At 48.1% G+C, this 25,766-nt stretch overlaps 1 protein-coding gene across 13 annotated transcripts in view; it reads right to left on the reverse strand.

The window, feature by feature from the left end:
* The window catches only part of Kcnma1 (potassium calcium-activated channel subfamily M alpha 1), a 699,737-nt gene that overhangs the window by 633,241 nt on the left and 40,730 nt on the right, over positions 1-25,766 (reverse strand). The window lies entirely within an intron of this gene.

The raw sequence follows: 25,766 nt of genomic DNA on the forward strand, positions 1-25,766 counted from the left end.
ACTACAACGGATTGTGAGTGACTAGCTGCCATGTGCTTGTTAAGGGCTGATGGGTTCTTTTTCTTGGAGACTTCAGCCCCTGAGAACTAATCTCTCTCCATGCCCTGGATCAGCCCAGCTAATCTGCTGTCTGACAACACTTGGGTGGTTCATGGACTTCTCCTAGCTAGTCACAAGAGTTTGTGGCCAACAGTGTTCTCTTGGGGCAACCTAAGACAACTGGGAGAGAGTGCGCAGGACCCTAGAAGGTGATTTTCATCTGGGTGGCATGCAGCCTTCTCTCCTCAATGGCCTTGGCTCTAGACACAGGCGTCCGATTTCCTGGATGCTAAGTAGCTGGCTCTTCAGCACCCAAGAGTTGTGCACAAGCGGTCTCTAGAGCCACTGAGACTGTCCCCAGCAGAGAAGACATGAGCAATTGGCTCCTCAGCCCTGGCCAGGATGCCCTAAGGAAAGGTACCCAGTCCCAAGCTCTTAAATTCCCACAGCCAAACCCTACCTCCTCCCAAGGGGCTTCTCCTCCAAAGCCATACAGTCCTAAGCAAACCATGGGGCCATGGGGCCGAGGGAGCCTTCCGCACCCACGCAGCTAAAGTTCCACATCCCCAAGGGAGCCCCGTGTGCCCACTGCAAAAAAGGAGGGAACATGTGCTTAGTGAAAATCAGGAACAGATGCGGTTTTCTCCCGGCAATGTAGCCAAGCCTGGGTGTTGTTGTTGTTGTTGTTTTGTTCTAGTCAGAGCTAGTATAGACTCTGGATGAGACACAAACTGAAATGAAATGGTACAAAAATATGACCGTATTTTCCCACTGGAAGCTTCTTAGATAAGAGCTGGCACCATCCACCAAGAACTGAGGGTCAGGAATTGTTCTAGGGGTTTACATGCGTTACCTCGCTGGATGCAGAATGAAGTTATCTCACCTGATGTATACAAACTGCCTTCGGTATCTATAATCCTGCACCCGCGGATGCAGCCAACTGAGGATCGAAAATAGCTGAAACAAAATTGTGCCTCTGCGGAGCACATCCAGACTTCTTTTTCATGTCCTTATTCCCCCAAATAACGCAGTATCGCAGCCACTTACGCAACGCTTGCCTTGCATGCGGAATAAGCAATATATAGAAGATTTGAAGCATACAAGAGGATGTGCGCAGGCCATAAGTAACGAAGCCCAGTGAGGCAAGTTCTTATTAAAAGCACACAGGGAACTATCACACTGATAGTAACTTCTCTAGTCTAAATGCTTCACATAGACTACCTGCTCTTGCCATCAGTTCAAATAAAGTGCTGTTAATCCCCCCTCACATGCAAGTAAGGAACTGAGGTTGCATGGTTCGCCCCAGATCACACCGATACGTAAGTGGCAAGGTCACACTGATAATAAGTGACAAAGCCCAAAACTTGGACTCAGATTTAGACTGTCCCCTCATCTCCATACATGGCTTATGATAAGCTTTATTTACAGGTGCAAAAACAGACTCGAAATGCTGATCCATTTGTAGAGACTCTACTAGGAGGCTACGCCTGTAAACCAGCATACTCCACACAACCTAACAATTAAATGTGTAGTGGTGCACATCTTAGGGGGACGAGAAGTTGGCAGTCGCCATCCTCATCTACAAAGCAAGTGCAGAGCCAGCCTAGACACATGAGATCCTGTCCCAAAACAAAACAAAAGGGATCCTCACTCAAGAGGCTGAGGCGGCTGGGAGCTCAAGGCCTGCCTGGGATATATAGAAAGGCCCTGTCTCAAAACCACCTCATAATTAATAGAGTTGAAAAGGTAGAGCAGACATGGTCTCCAAGGACAGACCCAAGGGACAAGGCTCCATGGTGTCCTTTTTTACAGGGAGGTCCAGAGGTCTCTAGGGCAAAAACTAAGAACAGCATCTACTTGGTGACACCAAGAGCTTTTTGTCACATTATCAGTTGTGACCACAACAAACCCGAGGAACAGTAAGCTCACGTTCTCCCTCCCAACCTGAACGCTATATATTAACCATAGCACTTGGGTTCAGGAAATGACCTGAGAGTGACTAAGATTCAACTGGAGTGATGTCCCTGTGGTTAAGAGCACCAGCTGCTCTTCCAGAGGACCAGGGTTCAATTCCCAGCACCCACATGGCAGCTCAAAACAGTCTATTGCTGTAGTTCCCGGAGAGTTCAACACCTTTACACAGACATACATGCAGGCAAAATATCAATGCACATGAAATAAAAATAAGTAATTAAAAAAAAAGATCCAATGTTCTCATTTCATGAGTAAGGAGACTGAGACTGAAGAGACAAGCATCATTGCCCCAGACACACGATGGGATGGGAGAGTTGAGGTGAAAGTGCAGGTACCAAGATGGGCGCTACGGCATCATCCCAGTCAGGGTTCCCTCCAGCCACACGGCTTTAGTTCCATGACATATCAGTGTACATGTTTGGGGCGTGGCCAACAAAAAATATGCCGCACCCTGCCAGCCACGGGGGCCTAATACACAAAAGTTCTACCAGGGCTACGATGGCCTCATGGGCATTCGATATTTCTGAGCGCCGCCCTGAATTTTGTATGACTGATTTTAGCACCTGTCGGAGGTGGCCTCTAAATTTAGAACTGACATCGGAGGCGGTCTGTTGCACAAATGTATATTTCCTCAGGAACAGTTGTCAGAAACAGTAAAACCGACACAAAACAACTGTTCCTTCACACCTTGACAACACTGAGCCGTGAAGCCAGAGGACCACAAACAAACAAGGTTTCAGTCATTCTGCCCTACAAAGTTCCCTTCAGGGGCTGGAGCCTGTCCATACTGTGGGGGGGAGGGGTATGTCCATGTGTGAGGGGGTATGTATTTATATACACATGCATGTGAAGGCCAGTGGGAAATCTCAGGCACTGTTCTGAAGGTTCGGTCTAAGCCCCAACCCCATCCACTGGCCTGAATTTCACCACGTAGGCTACTCCTGTTGTCCATTGAGCCCCAGAGATCTACCCGCCTCCACCCCCGACCCCCAGTGCTGCAATTCCAAACACCAACTATCGTGTCCAGCTTTGTTAATTTTTAATATAGTTTCTGGGAATTGAACTTAGATCAATTCAACTGATCACTCCAGCCTGGATCCATACTTTTTTTTTTTTTTTTTTAACAGAACTCCCAAGGAGTTTCCATTTTTAATCCCACTTGTCAATATAGTTCCCTAGGCCTTTCGTTCTCTAGAGGTTTGTCATCAACTAATTGGGAGCCTGAGTCACTGCCCATTTGGGGTGCTAACGTGCACTTTATGTCATAAAGCCACCTTGGTAGAAGCTACAGCTTAATTTTAATCGCCTCCTCCTTTGCCTTCCAATTAGTTGCTTATATCCAATTTCACACATGTTCCCTGTACTCTGAAGACTCCACTGTGCTGGACGGAGGGAGGAATCTCTTACTAAAGACAACTTGACAGAGGGGACACCCCAAGGCAGTAAAGAGGTGAGATGCACGGTAGATATTTACACATAACTTTTCATGAAAATGCTTCATCATCTCTTGCCCAGAACAGATGGGGGAAAAATTACTCTTGTGCCCTGAAATTTTCCATTCTTGATCTCAACTCAGAGGTGACTTTTTTTTTTTTTTTTTAAACTGAAGCCAAAAAAAAAATCAACTATTTTTTTATTCGTGCCCAGGCTGAAGAAACGCGCTTTGTTCTTGTTAAATTGAGGTTTAACACATAGATAGCTCAAACAGCTGAGCTTCAAAAGCCTCAACCCTTCCACCAGCTAGTGTGCACAGGGTGGCGCCTTCACTTTCATGGCAATGCCGGAAATGCTCGGGCAGGCTGAGAGGGAGCTGGGATTCCACTGTCTGTACTCACTGTCCCCAGGGCCACTAAATACTTCAAAGAGTGGCTTAGGGCTCTGACGCTGTTAGGCAGGACGGTTGGACCTGAAGTTTTCTTTCCTCCTGCCTGGATGACAAGGAATCCTTGTCTTTAACTGAATTCCATCCCAAAACCCCCACAAGCCCCACAAGCCCCACAAACCCCACAGGGAGGACTGATGTGTCTCCTCCCTGTTATTTTTCTCTGGACTTGGCTCTCCCCCATTATCTTTCCCGGTTCTAGGCCCACCCCAGTGTTGGAATGCCTTCCACCCAAACCCCAATCATCTGTCCTAGTCTCATGGGGAAGGGGAGGAATGGATGACCAGATGAAAAAGAGGTACAAATGCAAACCACCCTTGACCCAAACAGGCCCAGGCACACCACTGGGGGTGGTCCTCAATAAGCTGCCTGCACTGCAGCCATGACCTCCCCCATCACCTTATCATTTATCCTAACACACATCCCTTCACAGTGCAGAACCAGTGATGGGCTGCATGGTGAGAGGCATGTCCTTCCACTGAGCTGGACGGCACACTCACTGCAAGACCATGCCACCCAAGAGCGCTGTGCCTGTGAATAGGTCACTGCCTCTTTGCAAACCAGGCTCACTGAACGTGTCCTTCCTGTCCCACAGAATTATGACGGCAAGGGGATGGAGGGGTGTCTCAGTAGTTGAGTCTGTATTACTCCCGTAGAGAGCATCCAGGCTGGACACCTCACAACCCCCCTGTAACTCCAGCTCCAGAGGATCCAATGCCCTCTTCTAAACTTGACAGTCAGTTTCACTCAGATGTGCAAATTCCCCCTCCACCTCCTCTCCCCAACATACACACAAAAATCCATATAAACCGTGATAACAAACACGGTTTGTTCAGAACCAGGGCTCTGAAGGAACTTTGTAACCGGGGTTCACTATAAACTCACTTGGATTACTCAGCACACAGTTCAGAGCTACGAGGCGTGGTTTGTTCCTTACAGCTAAAAATCCCAAAGATACCAACAATAAAGAAGGGGCTGATATCAGGCAGAAAACAGGGAATAAGATCCATGGGGCTTGAGACAAGGGCAATTGCACAGCAATGAGCAGTCAGGGAAGGCTTCCTGTAAGAGGAGGGCTTTATACATGACTGCGACTCTCACAGCACTGACCACACACCCACTTTCAAGCATATCCTTTTTCTAGATCCACACCTCCTCAAAGGCAAGAGTCTGTCTTTACCCATCCCGGTTTTCCCAGCGTCCCCCGTGTATCATGCTCCCTCATAACAGATGAGTGCTAAGTCAGAGAAGAAAACATAAATCGAGTGAAAAAACATGGAACCCAGATAACTCGGAGGGGGAGGGGAACCCCAGATAAAAGCGTGTGAGTTTAGAAGGCACGGAGAGTGCATGTTGTGGATCAAAGTAGAGTGGAGATTCGCAGTGGCAAGAAAGAGGGTCTGGAGAGGCAAACCCCAGGGCAGAGGCCTGCACATTAGGCCAGAAGAGCTCGGGCAAACCTACGAGGCAGCAGAGGGGTTCAGGGGAGGGCACAGCACCAGGTTATCTGCCCTCCTGGGAGGTAGATTCTGGAAGCAGAGGCAGGAAACCTAGAGAAGAGAGCACAGGAGCCAAGCTGGGGGAAGGGCCACCTCCCCACAGCCAAATGATCAAAGGTCACCTCAGGGACTGTCCCTCTTAGACTGGTCCTTAAGTGTCCCCCTCTCGTCCTTTTACCCCCATGCCAGGCACAGGTTCCTGCAAGTCATCACTTTTGCGTTCTTGGTCTAGGCTGGGTGCTTACATTTTTATACAACCCTGATAATCACATGAGGCGGGGGTCAAGTCTCCACTTATGAAACCGTTTACCCCAAGTGCGGTTTTTCAGCAGTTTTATGAACTAATACGCTAAATGCACAAGTCATGATGGTGGTCAAAAGAAAACGGAGCGAGAAGCGAAGGAGCTGGTGACTTCAACTGTAATTCAGGACACTGCTCCCTAGCAGATCCTACGGCCAGAGCAAGGGAGCTAAGTCGGTGGTGCAGGGCTGGCCTGGCGTGTGCAAGGCCCCAAGTTTCATCTCCAGTAACACACACATAGAAATAGAGCCTGGTGAAGAGCCACAGCAGACCATCCTGGTTCCAAAGCAGGACTGTGCCAACCAGCTGGATGACCTTGGGCAACTGAAATCCTATGAGTCACTTTCCCCAATGTTAGAGACAGTTCCCACCCAAGAAAGTAGGCGTGAGGATCAAAGGAGTTGATAGGGTAGAATACTTAGTGTCTGCTGAGGGAAGAGTGGTATGTGGCTAGGGCGGAGCCAGGCCTTCAGCCGAAACACTGTTCCTAAGGCCTGCAGGAGCTCCTAGCATGTGGCTGTCCCCATGATGCGTCACTGTGACCCTCCCAGCTCCATTTGCTGCACTGGCTCGAGATCACTGTGTCCTCCCCCCACCTGAGGGACACACACAAGCTGATGTCTAATGTCTCTTTTGCTTTGCAGCCCCTCAAAACATGTGTAGGGGTGTGGATCCCTAAAACATCCCTCTGCGGGGAGCAGGGGCGATGGAGGGCTGGAGGGCTGGCTCAGTGGTTAAGAGCACTAACACTGGCTGCTCTTCCAGAGGACCTGGGTCCAGTTGCTAGCACCCACCTGGTGGCTCGCAACTACCAGTAACTTCAGTTTCCGGGGAACTGCATGCACATATATGCCGGCAAACACTTCTCCTTGCATTTCTCCACTTTTCCTCCTCTTCTGCCCTGATACACAGAGAAGATTGGGCAGTGGCAATAGACTAATTTAAATGGAATCCCACTGACAGAACTGTAGCCCTCTGGGAAACATCCTCCTCCCACCCTCACAGAGCCCCGGCTGTATAGACAGCCCTGATCTCCCTAGGACCCTACTATGAACAGTCTTTGCGCCCTAAGAGAAGCCCTTCTATGCATGCACAAATGCTGTGGGAAGCATTTGAAAACAGGGTTTCCAGTTACCAGTGGCATGCCTGGAGCGTCCTGATGCTGACTGCAGCTGTCCCACCGAGAGCCAGTGACGTCATCCGCTGGCCTAAACACACTAAGCTCCAAGGCTGTACTTAGCAGAAGGTTCCCTACAGGCAGAGTCCCCCACCGTCGTCCTCCCCTCCCCCCACTTCCCCCACTCCCTTCCCCTGCCGTCCCTGGAGTGGAAGGAAGCTGGCACTACCCAAGATATCTTTTTCCCTTTCTGGGTAGAACCCCGTTGTCACAACTCAGATTTACAACAGGAAAGGGTCAAAAGTAATTCCAATTGTCCAAGACAATGAATTTGGCTGCTTTTAAACTTTTACCATGTGCCATGTCTTGTCCAGAACCCGGGCCTGGACAGAGGAGACTCACTCCCCAGTTCGTTACTGCACAAAGTTATGGTCTGAGCAACAAACAGCCGTACACCCTCTACCACGGAGAGAATGGGGAAGGAGAGAAGCAAAGTAGGCAAAGGAAGAACACAGAGGAAAAGGAGGGGAAAGGATCGGTTTTCTCTTCTCTCTCTCTGCCCAGGGAGCTGCTCTGGGGATGCCCCCAGCAGATCTCGTCCTACAGAAGACCTAACCAAGGGGACGAGAGCAGAACGCTTGCAGGACACTGTAACAGACTGGGCCTCGAGCCCCAGACCAGAGTTCAAGCTCAATATAGAGCAGATTTCCCAAGGGTTGGGATCAGATTAATTGGAATTTGCAAGCAGTGCCCAGTTAAGATCCGTATCTGTCACCATGTTAACCACGTACAGGTCCCTCTTCAAAATCAGAACCCTGCCCTCCATCGCCTCCCCGGAATGGGAAAAGTGGCCAAAGCCTGGCCACCCAACCTGGCTCTCTGGCTGACAGCCTGCTCCCCAGCAACCAGACTCTTCCACTGGCTTTGAGACAAATATGAGTGAGTCTTGCTGGGGCTGGGGCGGGGGTGCTACCAGCAATTATGAAAATACTCCCTCCATTGGTCTGAGGAGTGAGTCCCCATAAACAAAGAACTACAGGGTTTGCCCCCAGCATAGTGGTGCATGCCTTTAATCCCAGCACTTGAGAGGAAAGGCAGGAATCCACAGAGAACAAACAGCCCAGGGACACTGAGCAGTCTCAGGTGTGTGTGCAGGGGGCGGGGTGGGTAATCAGGAAAGCTTCATTCTAGCCCAGGTCTGTGGCTAAGAGATGTGGCTTTGTAAGACCAAACGTTGGCTTTCCTCCTCTACAAACCAAAGAGAGCCGGACCATATGGCAAGTCCACAAAAGGCAGGCCTTGGCCTCGCGCACGCTCGTGAAGCCTACTAAATGGGTTGCAAGCAACAATTTTTAAGATGATGAGCAAGGATGGAGTGGTGAGACGATAGAATGGGATGGGCTGCCCTGGGAAAGGATGAGGTGAGGCACGGAAGCCTTCCATTCCCCAACTCCACAGGAAGGGAAAGTCCTATGCCCAAGTGCTACACTCTCAGTATCCCTTATAATCCAGCAATTTTTAATAGCTACCTCGATCTGCATACCATGTGAACATTAGCTCTTGTTTCCATGAGCGCTATGTATGTGTGTACAAGCTGCAGCACAGTAAACACTTACACAGTTCACACATGCATGTATGCATCTATAAATGCACAGAGATAGATGTAATGTGGAGGTGCACAACATGCGGCAATGTACACTTCCTACTTTCGTCTTTAGTGGTATTATCATTGGTAAGTTGCCTGAGCTACAGTGAATAACCCACACACATGATCATGAGGACAACCAGAATTGTTAGTAAAGTCAATGGCTCACAAACTCTAAAAACTCTCGGGTTTACTGTGCCAAATGATGTCCTCCCAATCATTTTAGCACCAATATCCTATTAATTGATTGGGGGGACGAGGTGACATTCTATAGCCTAAGCTCTCCATAATAAAGACACATCCAAGACCAAAAACGGAATCAGGAGATTTCATCAAACCCTTTGTTTCTCAGTCTGTGTCCTTGACGTTGGGACCCGACTTCTCATTTCTTTCCTGGCCCTCGTCTCCTGTGATGCTCCTGCGCCTGCTCTCTAGGCCACGGCTTTCCCCACGGTGAGATGTAGCGATGAGCCACCACGGGCCTGCATGATCCGTGTACAACAGGGGGGATCATGAGCCCGGTTCCCAGAGCGGTGGTTGAGAGTCACGAGCGCCCGTTCTTAGGCTGCTGCTGTGCCGCTCAGATTCTAATATCAGATTTGTTTTTCATAAAGGTTTTAGTTTTGTTTTTTGTTTTGAGTAAAGGTCATTCTATACAGACAAGACTGGCCTGGAATTTGTTATTATAGGTCAGGCTGGCTTCAGATTCACAGTTGGGTAACCCTCTCATCTCTGCCTCCTGAGGACTGGGGCTCCAAGCCTGACTTAAAATAAGATTATCAAGCCTTCCAATATCTGGTGTTTCAGGTGGCTTGCCTCCTGGTTGTCACATCCCTCACTGCTTCTCTCAGGAGACTCCAGCCTCTGCTTACTACAGGAGCTAAGAGGGAGGGGACCACACCACCACTCCTTACCCTCTTACCCTAGTCTTTGCAAGTCTTAGCTTATCCACTCAATAAATGATGTCCAGGCTCCGTGTTTGTTGCCCGGCCTCCCAGGAAACAGGCAGTGGAACAGCAAGGGATTACTTTTGGGTAAATATTTCTCTAAACCTCATTCTTTGCCACCACCCCCACCACTCAGATTGAGGGGTCCACCTCCCAGCCCCCCAAGAGCTCCATCATCTTAATTGAAGGGAACCTGAGATGGTGCAGGGCAAATGTCCCGACTCAAAGTGAGCCTCAGAACTGCACATTGGTGGCAAAGGGTAGGAAGTGTGAAAGCGGGAGGATGTGTAAGCCGGGAGCCCTAGACACTGCTATCTTACTCTCTCAGGCAGGGCTGTTAGTTACACAAAGCACAGTAGTCTCCAAAGTGCTTAGTCCCTGAGCCTCCGTGCCTCCTCTGGGTCTCGGGGAGCTCAAAGACTGCGCGCCCCAAGACCTGCATGTCACTGGAAGGCAGAGAGGAATTCATCAACCTAACTGACAGCCCGGGAAACAGAGCTTAGCATACACCTAAGGTGCTGATGCTCAGTCCTCGAGGCACACTGGAACCACCACAGGGAAGCGCTTCAGACTCCCAGTGTCCCTGACACACCCAAGTGCTCTTGAGCTCCATCCAGCCCCTTCCCCCATTGGCCCTGCTGTGACCCTGATGCACAGCAGGGCTAGGCAGAAGATCTCTCCCTCCTGACTCTGAATCCTGTGCCCGCTCCAGAGGGCCAGCTCTTGGCACTGGGTAAGGCTTGACAGTTTCCATTTCTAACAAGCTCCCAAGCAAAGCTGCTGCTGCTGCTGCTGCTGCTGACCTAGGGAAAGAACCAGAACATTGAGGATCAGCACCCGGGGCCCCACCGACTGAGCTGTCTCCTCTGACTGGGGAGAATGTTTGCTGGCTGGAGAAACACCTGCCTGAGTGTAGTGCTGCTTGGTCCTCCATGCACATGCCTGGGGATGAGAGGAACAACATGACAAGAAGTCGGAAGTTCTGGGTGGGACCCCTGCTGTTGATCCAACTGCGCTGAGAGTAGCAGAGCTATGAACTAGCGTGCCTGGCTCTCGGGTCCACGTTCTTGCCACAGCCTCTCACTGCAAGCAGATCTTGTCCAGGCAACCATGACCGCACGCTCATGACCTGCCGGGAGCTGCAGGAGAATAAGTGTTGGGTTCCACCTGCCTCTCTGCGTCTCTCTTCCTCCACACAAAGCAAACCACGCCCTCCATCCCTTCCCTTCTTCTATCCGTGTCACAACAGAGCTGAGACATGTTTGCTGAGTGTCTAACATGTGCTATTTACACTCCACACTCAGAGCCCCAGCCGGGCACCATAACAGGGACAGATAGAAGTCAGCAGTGCAAGAGAGAGTGGGGCACAGTGGGGAACAAGGTGAACAGCTGGAATGGGAGTTACCAAAGGAGGAAGACACGGGCTCCTATGTTCTGCTTCTTAGGGCTGCCAGCCCTCTTCTTCCTGAGGTACTGGCGCAACTGCAGGTTAGATGCTGCACTTGCCAGTGTCACACAAAAAGAGGAGCAAAAAACATTATTTAATATTCACTATATGTGATGCTCTATAGGAGTGTTCTCCCTGAGACCCCCACATATAGTGTAGCAGAGTAGAACTAAATTCCAGTTTAAAGAACCAGCACTCCAACGCCACGTAGCCCTGCCACACAGTCAGGACTGAGGAGAACTAGGATGCCACGTAGCCCTGCCACACAATCAATCAGGACTGAGGAGAACTAAGAGGGACTACACTCTACCTCCTTCCAAGAACTGATCATTTTTTAAATGTGTTATTTATGGGCTGTGGATAGAGTACAAGTGCCATAGTGTGTGGAAGTCAGAGAATAACTTGAGAGAGTTGGTTCTCTCTTTCTACAGTGTGTGTCCTGGGAATAGATCTCAGGCCATCAGACTTAGCAGAAAATGTCTTCATCCACTGAGCCATCTCATTGATCCCAAGACCCAGGCTTTTGTGTAGGATGACAAACTCCCTGGAAGTATGTGTCTTGAGCTTAATATGATAGTCAACAACCAAGTTTCATTATCCTTAACACACCAGATATTCTAAATTATATTTACATGATGTTCATAAACTGTGCAGACCAGTGGTAAGCCCTTGGTAGGTAGGTGGGCCTCTTGACAAATGCTCTCTGCTAAGGAGGAGTATCCCTGAGCTAGCTACAGCATGGTCAGCTAGCTCTCATCACCAAGCCTCCCTCAGGACCAGAGCTACACTAGATGAATGGGTTAGAGAGGCCAGCAGCTTGAGATGGTACAACTGAACACTTGTAGTAGAGCTAGAGCATGGTTCTTAGAGCACCCTCCAGAAAAGTGGGGCTCAGCCTGACCTTCCTCTTTCATGGACAATATGTGGTTTCAGATGGCTTCCCTGTGACCATTAGTGGTCTCCCGTTCTAGCAGCTGACTTCTACTGTCATCTCCCAATGAGATCAAATCATCCAGTCTTCCAAGGCCCTGAGACTAGAACTCAACCCTGGGTTCAGTTTTGACTCTTGAAATGAAGATGTCAGCCAGGCCCATCCCTGAATTCCCGCTCAGCTCAAAACTCCCAGCCACCCTCAAGACATCAACACCAGGTCACTAACACACACCCTCCAACAGACCAGTCACTTCTCATTGCTCTCGGCTGCCCACCAGAATGAAACGGTTAGAAGCTACTGCTGAATAAACCTCCCTGCTGGGCAGCTTTAAGAAGGAAGTACTATATTTTCTGCTAAGAGAGAAGAGTTATCAATGGTCCTAATTACGTACTTCAAAATTACCTAATTGGTAAGATACTCCCAGGGTTACAACAGCGGCATGACTATCATGGAAGCAACCAACAATTTTCTGCTTGGACTTAAAGCCTATTCAACAGGAGGGAACTTACAGCTGACGCTGTAAAACCTTGTTGAGCCCCGTGGCTGGGAAGGTCCTAAGGGGAACCCATAACTTCTTTGCTAAATGAACAAGTTATCAGAGTTCTCTGCCTACGTTTATACCCACAGGTCCGTGCTGCTCTCAGTTCTCACCAGAGTAGGTTCTGCTTGTAGTTCTGCAGCAGCTGTTAATTCAGACACTTACAACTGGTCTTAGGAGTACGGCTGAATGGCTGTTGAGCCCTGGGCCCTAAGCCTAACCCTAAACCAACACCTATATCAACACTCCACCCCAAGGCTCAGAGAACACTGGAGAACAACAGGAAGAAGAAAATGTAAGTAGCGGGATAGGTAGTTCTGGAAGAGTCTTCTGGATGTGACATCCTGTTAGATGGGGCTGTCCAAGTCCCATTCTGCATAGGGGAGGGGGCTTTGAGCCTTTTCTCTCCATCAGGGCCTATGGGCAAGTGATGGTTGCTGGGGAAAGGACTGTCGTCTTTAGTGGTATTATCATTGATAAGTTGCCTGAGCTACAGTGAATAACCCACACACATGATCATGAGGACAACCAGAATTGTTAGTAAAGTCAATGGCTCACAAAGAAAGATATTAAATGAGGTAAGGCTTGTTGGGAAAAAGAATTTCAGTGAGAGGGGAAAAAGGGATGAGAAGGGCTGATGGAAGTGGTGAAATGATAAACATTCATTACACATACATACATACGCATGCATACACACACCTATATGTATATATACATGTATGTATGTTTGTATATGGAATTGAAAAAGAATAATAAAAAGTTAACATTTTAAAAGTTAAAAAAATAAAAAATAAACCCATGGACTACAGATTAAATCCTGTGGATGGAACAAAAGACCAGGAGGATCTACAAAAGAACTGAGGAGGTAAGCAGCCTGACCACAGGCAACCACAGACTAGAGAACTCAGGTCCCTGGGCTCCAGTAGCGAAGGAGGAGGAGCCTCCAGCCATCTCCACACAACAGAAGCAGAAAGGCAGGTGCCACATCCCTCCCCCTCTCTCCGAGGGTTCTGGCCACCTCGAGTTCTGGCTCACTGGGGCTCAGAAGTCACCTCATGAGCCTCCATGGCTTCCCAGTTCTGTGTGCAGGCCTGGCACTAACACTAGTGTGCACTGTCTCTCCCTGACTGAAATGTGAACTAGACACAGGGGCCAGGGCTGAGCTTCCTCTCTGGAAGACCTGACAGGGGCCAGGCCCTGGGTCCCAACTGTTGGCTCTGCGCGCCTTCTCAACCCCAGGCCGCCTTCATCTGAACCAAGCCTCAAACTCTGGGCATCCCTGAGGAGCTCCCTGTGGTTCTCACCAGAGAACCACTAACTCAAAGAGAGGCAAGGAAAAGGGAGGAGCTTTCTTCAGAAGTGAAGAAGATGAGAAGAGGACAGAGAAAAAATGAAGATGAGGGCAGGGAGAAGAGCCCAGGGACCTCGCGGTTTCTGGCAGCTCCTGAGAACCTACAGAGTTACTGCAGACAGGTAGGACTGAAGAGAGAGACCAGTGGCAAGGACAGGAGGCCTCAGAAGCCAGGCCAAGGAGCCACAACATTATCCCCCAGCCCAGGCATCAGCACATTTTCCCATAATGATGGCTTCTGATTGCCCAGCTCCGACACAGTGGTGCAGAGGCAGCCATTAAAATGTGGAATTGAATATGTGTGGCTGTGGTACAATAAATCTTTATTTATAGACACAAATTGTAATTTCTCATGTTCATGTGTCAAAAAATAGTATTTCTTCTTTTGGCTTTTCCCAACCATTTCAAGATATAAAAACCATTCTTAGCTCATGGGCCACAGAGAGAGATAGGTAGGCAGGCAGTCAATCTGTCTGCCTCTGCCAGCCCCTGCCCCCGCCCCAGAGGATTTTACAATGGTTTAGATAAGTAAAGGGAAAGATCTCAGCAAAGGAAGTAAAACCTATAGACGTCCCCCTGGGCAGTGGTTTTCATTTCCCCCACTAGGGGAGTGAGAGACAGCTACACCAGAACCGTTTCCACCACAATCCTAAGCCACCGCCTCCTATGAGAGGCAAATTAAAAGTGACTATGTATGCTTGTATTTGGATAACAGCCCTTCATGCTAGCAAAGTAAACCAACACAAATCACTTTACCCCTCACCACACATCTGGATCAACTTCTCACAAGGAATACTTCAGCATAAATCATGTAAAGTGAGATAGATAGATAGATAGATAGATAGATAGATAGATAGATATACATACATATATACATACACACAAACACACACACACACACACACACACACACACACACACACATATATATATATATATAGTGGTTATTTGACTTTTTCTCTCCTGTCTCTCCTCTAGGTTTCCAGGTTAGTAAATGCAGGGCAGGTTTGGCCTGTGCAGTTCTCCCTTTCAGAGCCCAGAAAGGCAGATGTCTCTGAACCTAATACAGACTGTGCATGTGTGGGGTGAGATGTCTCTTGCTCCCTCAGCTGAGGCATCTGTGCTTGGCAGAGGAAGTGAGAGTCCCAACCCTCAAGCAACCAAGAGCACGGGACAAGGCCTAAAGCCGTCCCTCCAGCTGGGCCACTGTTGTGGCTTTCGTGAGACTTACGGTAGAGCGTGTGCAACCATGCAGGTCCATGCCTGACTGAATGTCCTTTGTCTACCACCACAGTACTTAATGAATCTTGATCAAGGGGCCCTCTGTTTGAACTCTGACTGAACCCTGAAATCTGGGTGCTCAATCCCACTCAAAGTAAAGCAGTTTGAGTTACACAGGGATTCTGACAACTTCTAAGTATATCTGCCCCGTATATACATTTTGGGACTGAGGGTAACCACAGGTTAAGTCTGAGGACCCACTAGACCAACTGTGTGTGAGTCAGGCTTTAGCCAAAACTCTGTTGGTCACCGCACCTCCTCGTGTCCCTACTTTAACTGGAGGGCGACAGTGCTTCTTGGGGTCTCCTGAAACCAGTGTCAACTCAGAACCAGTATGCAATAGACCCCAGAAAGTCTGATTATTTTCTTCCCAGTGTACAGTTACTCTACAAAAAAGCCACAGGCCCCTCTGGGGAAAGATAGGAGAAAGGTAAAACTCTATGATATTATAACAAGATCCTTGGTCAAAGAGTCCTGGCCTTCCCTTCATTCAAGAGGTTCTGAGTCTGGGTTCATCAGCAGTGTTGTTGGTGTTAACCCAGGCAATGGGACACCAGCACCTGCTTGCCAGCCATGACACCATTAGCAATTACATTCAAGTGTCTACTTGATTCCATCCTTCTAAAAGGCAATGCCAGGTCAGATACCAGAATCTATTTTACACCCAAACCTATACTTCTAATCCAGGCAGGCCAATCGAGCCGTCATGGCCCGTTGTCTCCTTCCCTGTATACCTGGCTTTTTGTAGTCTGTCCTTCCGCACCACGTCTCTACTTAGTCCAAAGCAGCTCCAGGACGCTGAGCGGAACCACTTCCTGTGGTGCGGCCTCTGAGGGATGCCTGTCCAAGCCTGCCTTCTTCTCTAACTGCAGACACCTCCATCCTTAATAGATGAAGAGAGACTTCAAACAGTATCTGAGTTCTGGGACAAAAAAGAAAGCAAAATGGGGAGCTGACGCTGGGCGAGCTGCCATTCACCTCAGATCTCCCGACAAGAAAGCTTGCTGCAGGATAAAACCTCCTTTTAAAAATTCCACAAACCAGGAGACATACCCTCAGGACACATCTCTGAAAGTCCGTATCTCCAATTTTCCAAGGGCTGAAAAGACTGGAAATTTCTCCAGCCAGATCAAAGGAAATGTATCTCCAAGCTGGACCCACCGGAGTGAAAGCAGAGTCCACGCCCAAGGTCACCAATGTTGTCATTGCTGACACAGAGCCCAGGGCACTGGCCCTGGAGCTGGTCGGGCTGGGTTTGGGTCTTGGTCTGCATCATCTCTAACAAATTGCCTTAAGTAAGTTTCTTGACTTCTTCCTGACTCAACTTCTTCCTCTGCAAAACAGATGGACCAAAGTCTGCCTTATGGGATTATTATGATGCATCAAAAGGTACATATATGTACATAAGGGCTGAGCAACTGTCCAACTGCTATCACCACCTATAAGCACTATGTAGGGTTTCGAAATAAAAGTGCCCCGCCCAGGAAGTAACCCCAGCCTTGGCATGCCCGAAATGATTGCCCTCTGGAGGCCCTGGGACAAGCACTATTGTTCTTCCTTGGTCACCTAGATACCTCCCCTAACTGACAGAGCCCTGCTTTCCCATGGGCCTCCTAGACCTGGAAGTGGCGAGCTCAGCACACAGGAGGGGGTTCGGAACCGTGTCTGCTTCCACGGAGATCCTCAGCCCACTGTGACAGACAAGTGAGTATGTAGAGATGAAGATACCCTCGTCACATGGCACAAACAGCCACCCAGGGAGGCTCTACTTCCGCTGCCGTTCATCCTCACCCACACTTTCCACCAAATCCGTGTGCCATGCTCAGGGCAAAATTGGCAAGATAAAATTATTCCAGCACCATCTAAGCCTTCTGCTTCCAACACCTTGCGACCCCAATTTCACGTTGGCTACATAGATCACTCATAGTCTCCGGACTGTCACGGTCAAAGGCACCTCAATGCCAAGCTCATAAGCAAGGCCTCTCTGAGACCACCCAGAACATGGACCTCACATTCTCCCAGCTCTTCCCTGGCTGTGACCTCAGCTTCTGTCCCCTGGGCTTGCAGACTAAACTTCCCCTGGTCAGTTCCACCCTGACCTCACTGCAGCCGATCTCACAACAAGCAGCTGAACTTCATCAGAAATGAGGCCAGCGAGTTGCTGCCCCAGTTGTACAGAAAGATGGATGGGGGCACACATGGCCAGTGGAATCCAGGTCCTGGCAGACACACATTGGACAGTCCCGTGGGGATTACTTCTCACATGGAATACTATTTCCAAGGCAGATAGTGGCTCTGGGTCCAGGTTGTAACCCTAGGAGCATTTTGTCCCAAGAAAAGATTGGGTGGGGGTGGGGGTAAGACAAGATTTCTCTGTGTAGCCTTGGCTCTTCTGAACTCGCTTTGTAGACCAGCCTGGCCTCAAACTCACAGAGATCTGCCTGCCTCTGCCCCAAGTGCTGGGATTACAGGCGTGTGCCACTGGGCCTGGCATGAAAAGACAATTTTTATACATTATAATGGTGTGTTTGACCTTGAGATCCAAGGCTGCTGTCATCCTCTACAGATCTCTAATATAAGCACAGCAGTGACTGGCTCCAGAGCTCAGAAGAAGGAAATTGGTTCATGAACTTCTTGACTTCCCATGAAAGCAAAGCTAGGATCCCAGGTCTCCTTGGTGTAACCTTCTTGGCCTGTGGCACAGCAGATGGAGATACGTGTTAACTGTTTACATCTGTGGGGCTACTCTGGAGGCAATCATTCTTGTCTGTCACTGTCCTTCTAACTCCAGCTTCTGGGCTGGCTTCACAAAAGAGAGCAAGGTCTCCACCCAGAGAGAGACTTCCTGCCAGGAGCATGGGCCTCGGTAGATCAAAGAGGAGCTTCTTGCTGGACATAAACACTTCATCTATAGGTGACAGGCATTGTCTGGGGCTGGGCTTATGGAGTGGGCTGAGTAGTCACTGTGTCCTTGTTCAATGTCATGCCTCAACACACTTCGCCAAAGATCTCATTTGGTATTTGTTGGTTTCTTCAACTACTTAGTTCAGTTATTAAAAACAAAAATCAACAAAACAAAAAAAACAGGAAGCAGGACTTGTGTGTACCCTGGCAGTAAACAACCTGAGGTCAAAATAATGCTGTCTGTCCACAGTGATGTGCGTTCTGGGTCAGCTACATGATCTAAGGCAGATTGGGTCTCACCATCCAGCAGTCTAGCCCCAGTGACCGCTGCTGGCAATCTAACCTGCAAATAAGAACTGGGATCTATGGTCTGATGGGTCTCTCTCACCACAAAACCCTTGCAAGCTCAAGCCAGACAAAAACGTCAGCATGGAGGAGGAGAGGCAGGACTGAGGTCTGCTTGCAGAGGCGCTATTGTGCATTTATTGTTTCGGGGAAAGGGAAAGTCGGCTCTCTTCAATGTAGTGAGGCCTGGTATATCTATCCCGCTCCAGGCAAGCTCTACACCCCAGAGTAGTCAGCCAAGACAAACTGAACTTGATTGATTGGTTTTTAGGTTTCAGTTCTTGTTTTCTTTTTCTTTTAACGATGGGAAGAAACAAAATTGGACAGGCGGCAGAGGAGGCTCTGAAGGCAATTGGGGAGGTATGAATGTGATCCCAATACCTTAGATAAGTTCTCAGGAAGTTAATGAAACAATTCTTCATTTATTTTTAATGTTCACTCACCTGACCTGGCCATGCTCTGCATTGCACCGAGCTTGTTCTGATTCTTTCACCTCGTCCACCACCGTTTGTAAAAGCATCTGCGCACAAGGCTGAGTTCAGCTGTCATGTCCTCTAAGGAGACTTACAGGCTCCCTGACTCAGCTCACCTAGGACTGCTTGCCTGTCCCGTTTGAGGATGGGTAGAGTGGATGGTTGGTTTTGGCGTTCCGGAGCATGGGCCTACACTCCTGTCACGGAAGCCCTCTGTGGAGGTGTATCACATGACCCATCAGACGGTGAGTCGATGGCCAGGTCTCATGCTTGCTTGTTTTCCTCAGCACCAAGGGAAGAGAATGATTGTTAGTAGGCAGTGATGTTCGTGCAAAGATGTGCTCCAAAAGTCCCCCCTAAAACTCCCTTCTCACAGCACATATGTCAGAATGGCCTTCAAGGACTTTATGTTTACCAAAGTCAGAAGCCAGTCAGGAGGTGCGCACTCAGTGTGACAACAGAGCCAGCCAGGACACGTTTTCGAGCCTCTCTTTGTAACAGGGGCTGGATGCTCACTCAGCTGACGTCAGCACACAGTACCCTCCATCTGGATCTGATGGAAAACTGTTAGGTTTCACTGTCATCACAGTGAGACCGTGCGGCCTTCCATCCTGACTGAGGTTCACATGGTCACTGTGCCGAGCGGTTCTCGGCGCGGTCATCGGTCTGGAGACCATGGACTAGTAGCATCCCAGACACAGGTTATGGCTGCGTGTTGAACAGCCTCCTCTGATGCTCTATATGAAAAATATCCTGGGTCTTGCATGGGCCGCACCCCACCATTCCATTCACAGAAGGGACGAGAAGTCCAACTTCAAGTGAGTAACAATTTCTGCCCCATCTCATCAACAAAACAGACCATGACAATGAACTCAATGACTTGAGTCCTTACTAGTAGCTGCTAAGTGTTATTGTTTTTTAAAAAGCTAATAATCCATCTCATTTTAAAAATTAAACAAAATGTCAATATAATAAATTAGATTAATTAAACCTAAAATTAATGGAGTATAATCATGAAGGAGGAAGGAGTGAGTTCTTATATCTACATTTTCTCCCCATATACAACAAGCTGATGAAACAACAGATTTAAAAATGCTTTAATTTAAATAATTTATTCAGATTACATCTCAATTGTTATCCCCTCACTTGTATCTTCCTGTCCCCCCGCCCTCTTTCACCCTATTCCCCTCCTCTAGGCATTTGACAGAAGGGGACCTCCTCATCCACCATATGATCACAGCCTATCAGGTCTCATCTGGGTAGCCTGCTTCCTCTTCCTCTAAGTGCCACTAGGCAGATAAAATTTTCATGTACCTGCCATGAGAATTAAAACTGGCCAAAAGCAGGCTCACTTCTCTCTTTGGACGGCTGGAATTGTTAAAGAAAGGAGATGGGGTTCCTTAAATCAGCCTTCATTGTTGACTCCTAACTCTGTTTTTATTTCATGTTTTGTTATTATTCAGTCTTGCCCTCTGCTCAATAAAATGACGGCCTGACATTTCCTAAACAACCTTACATAATGTATCCAAACAAAGCACCATTTGAGCTTGTGTTTTCTGGACTGACGCCCTCTGCCACGTGAGGTCCAAGCACCTTTTTTACTTAGAGACTCAATGCCAAGGTTGCACCATAACACCCTGCGGCAAGCAAGAAGCCTCTGAGGCCTCCCAGAACAGGCTTGTATAAACAGGAGGTGTGACTCTTGAGGTAGACATGAAACATTCGTACCCTTCTCTGTAAATTTTAAATGAGGAAATAGCACTCATTAAACAAGCTAACCCCTCTTCTACATCCTGAACGGTCCAAACACACTCTGCTCTGCAGCATGCACTTCTATGGTTTAGCATGAAGGGGACCAGCCAGGGGCGGAGGAAGGGAGAAAGGAGCCTTGCTCCATAAGCTTACAGAGATCAAAGTAGTGTGAACAGAGCCAGCATGCCAGCGTGTGCTGGTTTGGGGGTCTCAGCAAGTGGACTCTCTATGCCAGGGCTATGGGTTCCTGGGCATCCGGCAACAAGAACCTCTTTTGTACAGTGGATGGACCATTGGAGCAGCCCTTGCTAATAGGTCCTGATTCTGCAAAGTGTATCTGGCTTTCCCTAGCCTTCATAACATGTCCTTCAACAAACACTTTCTAGGTGTCAATCACATATGATATTAATCATCCCATTGCCCTTATGTACATACAAATGCAATAATGAAAGAGAAGAAGGGTCTAACCTGTGTAAAATGTTTACAGTTTATCTGGGGACCAAAAAAATAGTCCTTTTGGAAAGAAATATAATGCTGTAAGCAGTTTTAATACTCATCAAACTTTGGTCAGAATTACATTTTAGGAGCATGTTTAAAAAAAAAAAACAAAAACAAAAAAACAGGGTCGGACGTGGTGGCGCACGCCTTTAATCCCAGCACTCAGGAGGCAAAAGCAGGCAGATTGCTGTGAGTTCAAGGCCAGCCTGGTCTATAAAGCAAGTCCAGAACAGTCAAGGCTACACAGAGAAACCCTGTCTCAAAAAACAAAAACAAAAACAAAAACAAAAACAAAAGAACCTCATCACCCTTGGAGATTCTAATTTGTGCGTCCTGGAATCTGGGCCCCTGAATTTTTTAAGAAAGAGTCACAGGATGTAAAATTAACATAACTGGTGAGGCAGGCATTCATATTGACTCCACACAGGACAATCATAAGTGGGGACCTATAGGGGTTAATAGAATATAGAAAGCAAGAGGAAAGAAGGTCTCAGCAAGACAAGTCACTCTGAGATCTGGATATGTTGTATTCCTGCCCAGAATCTCCTGACTGCACAACGTGGCTCTAGAGCGTTCAGATGCTGCCTTCTGCTCTAGTGATGATCTGTGGGTACCTCGTAAAGGGAGTCAAACCTCCTGGCCGACACGAAAGCTAAACACACTCACATAGAAGCATTGCTGTCACCACCACGCGGTAAGCCAGCCAGAATTTAACAACTTAACCCTGTAAAGGTTTTCTCTCCACCCATCATGGGGCTTCTGCATCCTGAATGGGACCCATCTGTTTCCACACAAGACTCCAGTGAAACTCAAACTTTGGCCTCAATGAAAACATGGAAAAGCAAGGATGGCCGCATACCTCATCTGCCCCACTGTGCTGGTGCCAGACGTGGAAACAAATAGAGCCATGGAGCCCAGCAGCACCACCTCCCTCAGAGCCACTGGGCAGGGAGCAGGCATGGGCAAATAAACACTTTAAGATAGGCCATGCAATACAGGACCCATCCAGACTCAGAGTGATTCCACCGACCCCAGCCAAGGTCAATTCCAATTAGAGCTTCCTTTTCTGGGGGCTCATAGTCTCCTGGCTCAGGGCTCATGGTACAAAAGGCCACAAGTGAGGGCATATGCCAGCAGGTAAAAGAAAGGCAAAGACATCACAGAGGTCACAGAGTAGCAGCAAACCACTGTACACAGGTCTAAGGTCCACATCCACCCACTCAAGCTTAACCTCTTCCTCCGGGAAGACTTCATGGATCCTGCTCACCTATTTTTCCTCTGAACAGTTAAGAGTATATGTCTGCAATTAGGCAGGACCACTGGACCAACAGCATTAGCATCACGAGGACGTCACTGGAACTGCGATTTCTCAGGCCCCAGCCCACACAAAGGGCACACTGGAACCGTGAGACCTAGAAATCTGTGTTCTAACAAAGTTATCTTGGTATCCAAAGTCAGGCTGGGGGTTGCAGGAAGGCTGAACAAGGCTCCGGGCCTTGGTTAGTCACTGAACACTGGTGCATCTCTCGATATTGCTATGTTCCTGGCTCCCAGAGAGTGAGTTCATGACAGGGCCTGGTCTCAGGTACATATCCATATCCCAGCATGCTTGGGGTGAGTGATCACAGTGAGCTCACAGTCCACCAACACACAGGATGTAATAAAATGCAATACTTGGATTTGGATCTCCACACTGAAAAGGGCAGAGGTAGGAGATGCCAGAAGCCTCATTGTTCGTATGGCTTTTGCCAGTGACAAGCCTTTGTTTCTTCTTCCTTGAGCAGACAGACCACAGACATCGGGAATTCACTGCCTCCACATCCACTCAGCAAATATTGACTGACAGTGGGTGCCAAGCACACAGATGTTTGTGAACATGAGAAAACCAGAAAGACAAGATCCGTGCTCTGAAGATGCTGGACTTCCCACTAACAAAAGACCCAACAAGCATGATAAAATCCATCCAATTATGCAAAGATACTGGATGGGAGCAAAACACAAGGAGACACGTATGAAAAGGTCATATAAGACTCATTTTTTGTACACTAGTGAATTTTTTTAAAAATGTAAAGCAAACCCAAATTGAGGGACATTCTATAAAAAAAAAAAAAAAAACTACAAACAAACACACAAACAAATCCTAACCAATACTCCTGATAAGCCACAAAATGAAACAATCTGATGTAGCAAAAATGTATTGCCATCCATTATTTTGTATACTGGTTGAAAAAAATTAATTTACACCAACTAAATTATACCAACTGAATAAAATTTACAAGGTAACAGACAGACCCAGGGACATCCTATGAAATGAGCTAAGTTATACTCGTGGCAAATGTCATCATCATGAAGGAAAAAAAAAAAAAAAAGATGGTTGGAAGGAGGTTAGGAAGACATAGCAGATAGATGTTACATGGGATCTTAGGAAAGGCATTTGTGGGGGAACTGCAGACAAAGGAAGTTCTGATTTTAGTGAGCAGTTTAACACCAATGTGAAATCCTTGGTTCCAGAACTATCAGGCTCCACAGTTGCATAAGATATGAACTTTAAGGAAAGCTGGCCAAAGGGTATACCAGATGTCTCTGTACTAAAATTGGTAACTTCTCAGTATAATATTCAAGATGATAATTCTACTCATGAAAGCAGTATCCAAGGAGAAAGGGCTGTTACAAATTGTGTCTTTAAGCAGAGGGATGCCTCATCTTGCTTTTGGGCAAGACCCTGAGCCAGGTTAGGTGTCAACCAAAGGTTTAGCAAATGCGACCAAGTCTTTTTTGCTGGATTCTGAACAGTGCAATGCTGGGTTCCCTTGAGTGCTCTCCTTGGATGGAACCCCACAGTGCTATAGCTGTGTGCCCAAGGTAGATAAAGCTTCTGGAAAAGACAGAGATAATATGTAAAGAAGATAGGGCTCTAACAAGGCCAGGAGCAAAGCATCTCCTCCTTCCTTGTCTGGAACCAGCCCAGGTCTCTCCTTTCTAGAACCCCCTTTAGTTCCTTCTTCTTTAGATCCTATGGCCCAATATTTTCAGCATCTGAGCTTCTCTTCTGGGTACTGTCCACACACGTCTCCAGAACCTCATGAGTCAGGCTGCAACGCCACCAAATGACAAAGGATGAATAAATGTTCTACCAAAAGCTTCCAATTTCCAACCCTTTAGAAAAGAGGACAACGTCATCTGAGAGCAAAACAGCCCACTACTGAGAGCTGACAGCTGACCAATCTCTCTCTCTCTCTCTCTCTCTCTCTCTCTCTCTCTCTCTCTCTCTCTCTCTCTCTGCTAGGTAGCAGCTCCCCATCTGCAAAGTGACAGGCTACAATTAGTTCACTCCAAGACCCTTCCCCGTTCGCACATCATGTGATGAGGAGTGTGTCAAATGAAATTTTGCATGGTGATTGCAGCTGAAAGGTAAAGCGTGGAGTTGTGACGGCAGCCACGACAAGCTCCAAGGGCTCTCACCCCAACTGAGTCACCGGGATCACGAATGACAATCATTACTGTTAATATAATAATACCTTAAATTGCATTTCCATTTGCATGGCACCTTTATATGCATTACCTCATGTGATCCTCATAAAGCACCCTGTGAGAGCAGCAGGAAATGCGTCAACTCTCTTGTACAGAAAAGAAACCTAAGTTGGGCAGACATTTGACTATCCATGCCAGTATTGAGTGCAGAACATGGGTCATGATATGCCTGATACCATCTTACTGTCATAGTAGCCCTTGACACTCAGGACACCACCCATCGCTCTGTCTCTACAGGATGTGTCCAGGCTAATTCATACAGGGAAAGGCAGGAATATGCTTCCTCATCAGAAAGGAAGTTATCCAAAAGATGTCCATGCTGTCTCACACTGTCCATCCAATGGGCACCTGGGAGCACAGTCCCCTCAGAGCTGAAAGCACCCTGCATTTGCTTCCCTGTGGCTCAAAATAGAACTGGTGAGATGCCACAGCTGAGCCCACTGCACCATCAGATGTCTCAAAAATAGTAAAATAAAGAGAAACGAGAGTGTGAAGGAAAAGACTCCAATTTCAAGGTTAGTACCCCACACAAGTGACAAGAAAAGGAGGATGGCCAAAGCCAGGGTGTGAAGGGAAGTTCCCTGTAGAGATGCCAGGTTTCTAGCTGCTCAGTCCCACCATAGGACTCATCGGCCAAGCCTTCCCACAAGTAGTAACCCTGTCACCCTGCACTATGTGGCTGCTTTTTGTAAAGGACATGAGATTGCTTACACTCCTATCACCCACAAGGATAGAAATGTGCTCCAGCCTACAGTGTCCCACCCACATGCAGCCCTGTTCTCCCACACCCACCATCAACAGAGCCTGCCTAGCCAGGCAGACCCAAAGTGGATGACCACTGACTGCCACACTGGAAAGGGCCAGCCAGCGTGAGAGCTTGGCTGTTTAATTGGTGTGTGTAGTAAACCAATCAGCCTCTCATTTGGTGAGTGTCTCCCCAGACATCAGTCCCCAGAGTGCCAAATGGAGTTGAAAACACTGATGTTGCCTCTGCACAGTCCTGTGAGGACAGTGCAATCACACTGGAAGAGACATTAAAATAATTCTAAGTGTCACACGGCCACTAAAACACCAGGGCATACTGTGTGCCTGGGGTCAAGACTGATGGGCAGACACAGCAGTGGTCTCCATTCCTCTGGTAGGTGGATCATGAAACTGAGTCCTGAGTATGCCCTAGACAGGGAAGATCCCCAGAGGCTGCATCCTCCACTAAATGCGTGAAGGATGTCCCACCAGGAACATCTACACTGGTAAGAATAACCACTGTTGTGGAGGTAGCATGCACTCTCTTATTTTCATTTTGTTCCT

This window comes from Acomys russatus, chromosome 3 (assembly GCF_903995435.1).
Source record: "Acomys russatus chromosome 3, mAcoRus1.1, whole genome shotgun sequence".
Lineage (NCBI taxonomy): Eukaryota > Metazoa > Chordata > Mammalia > Rodentia > Muridae > Acomys > Acomys russatus.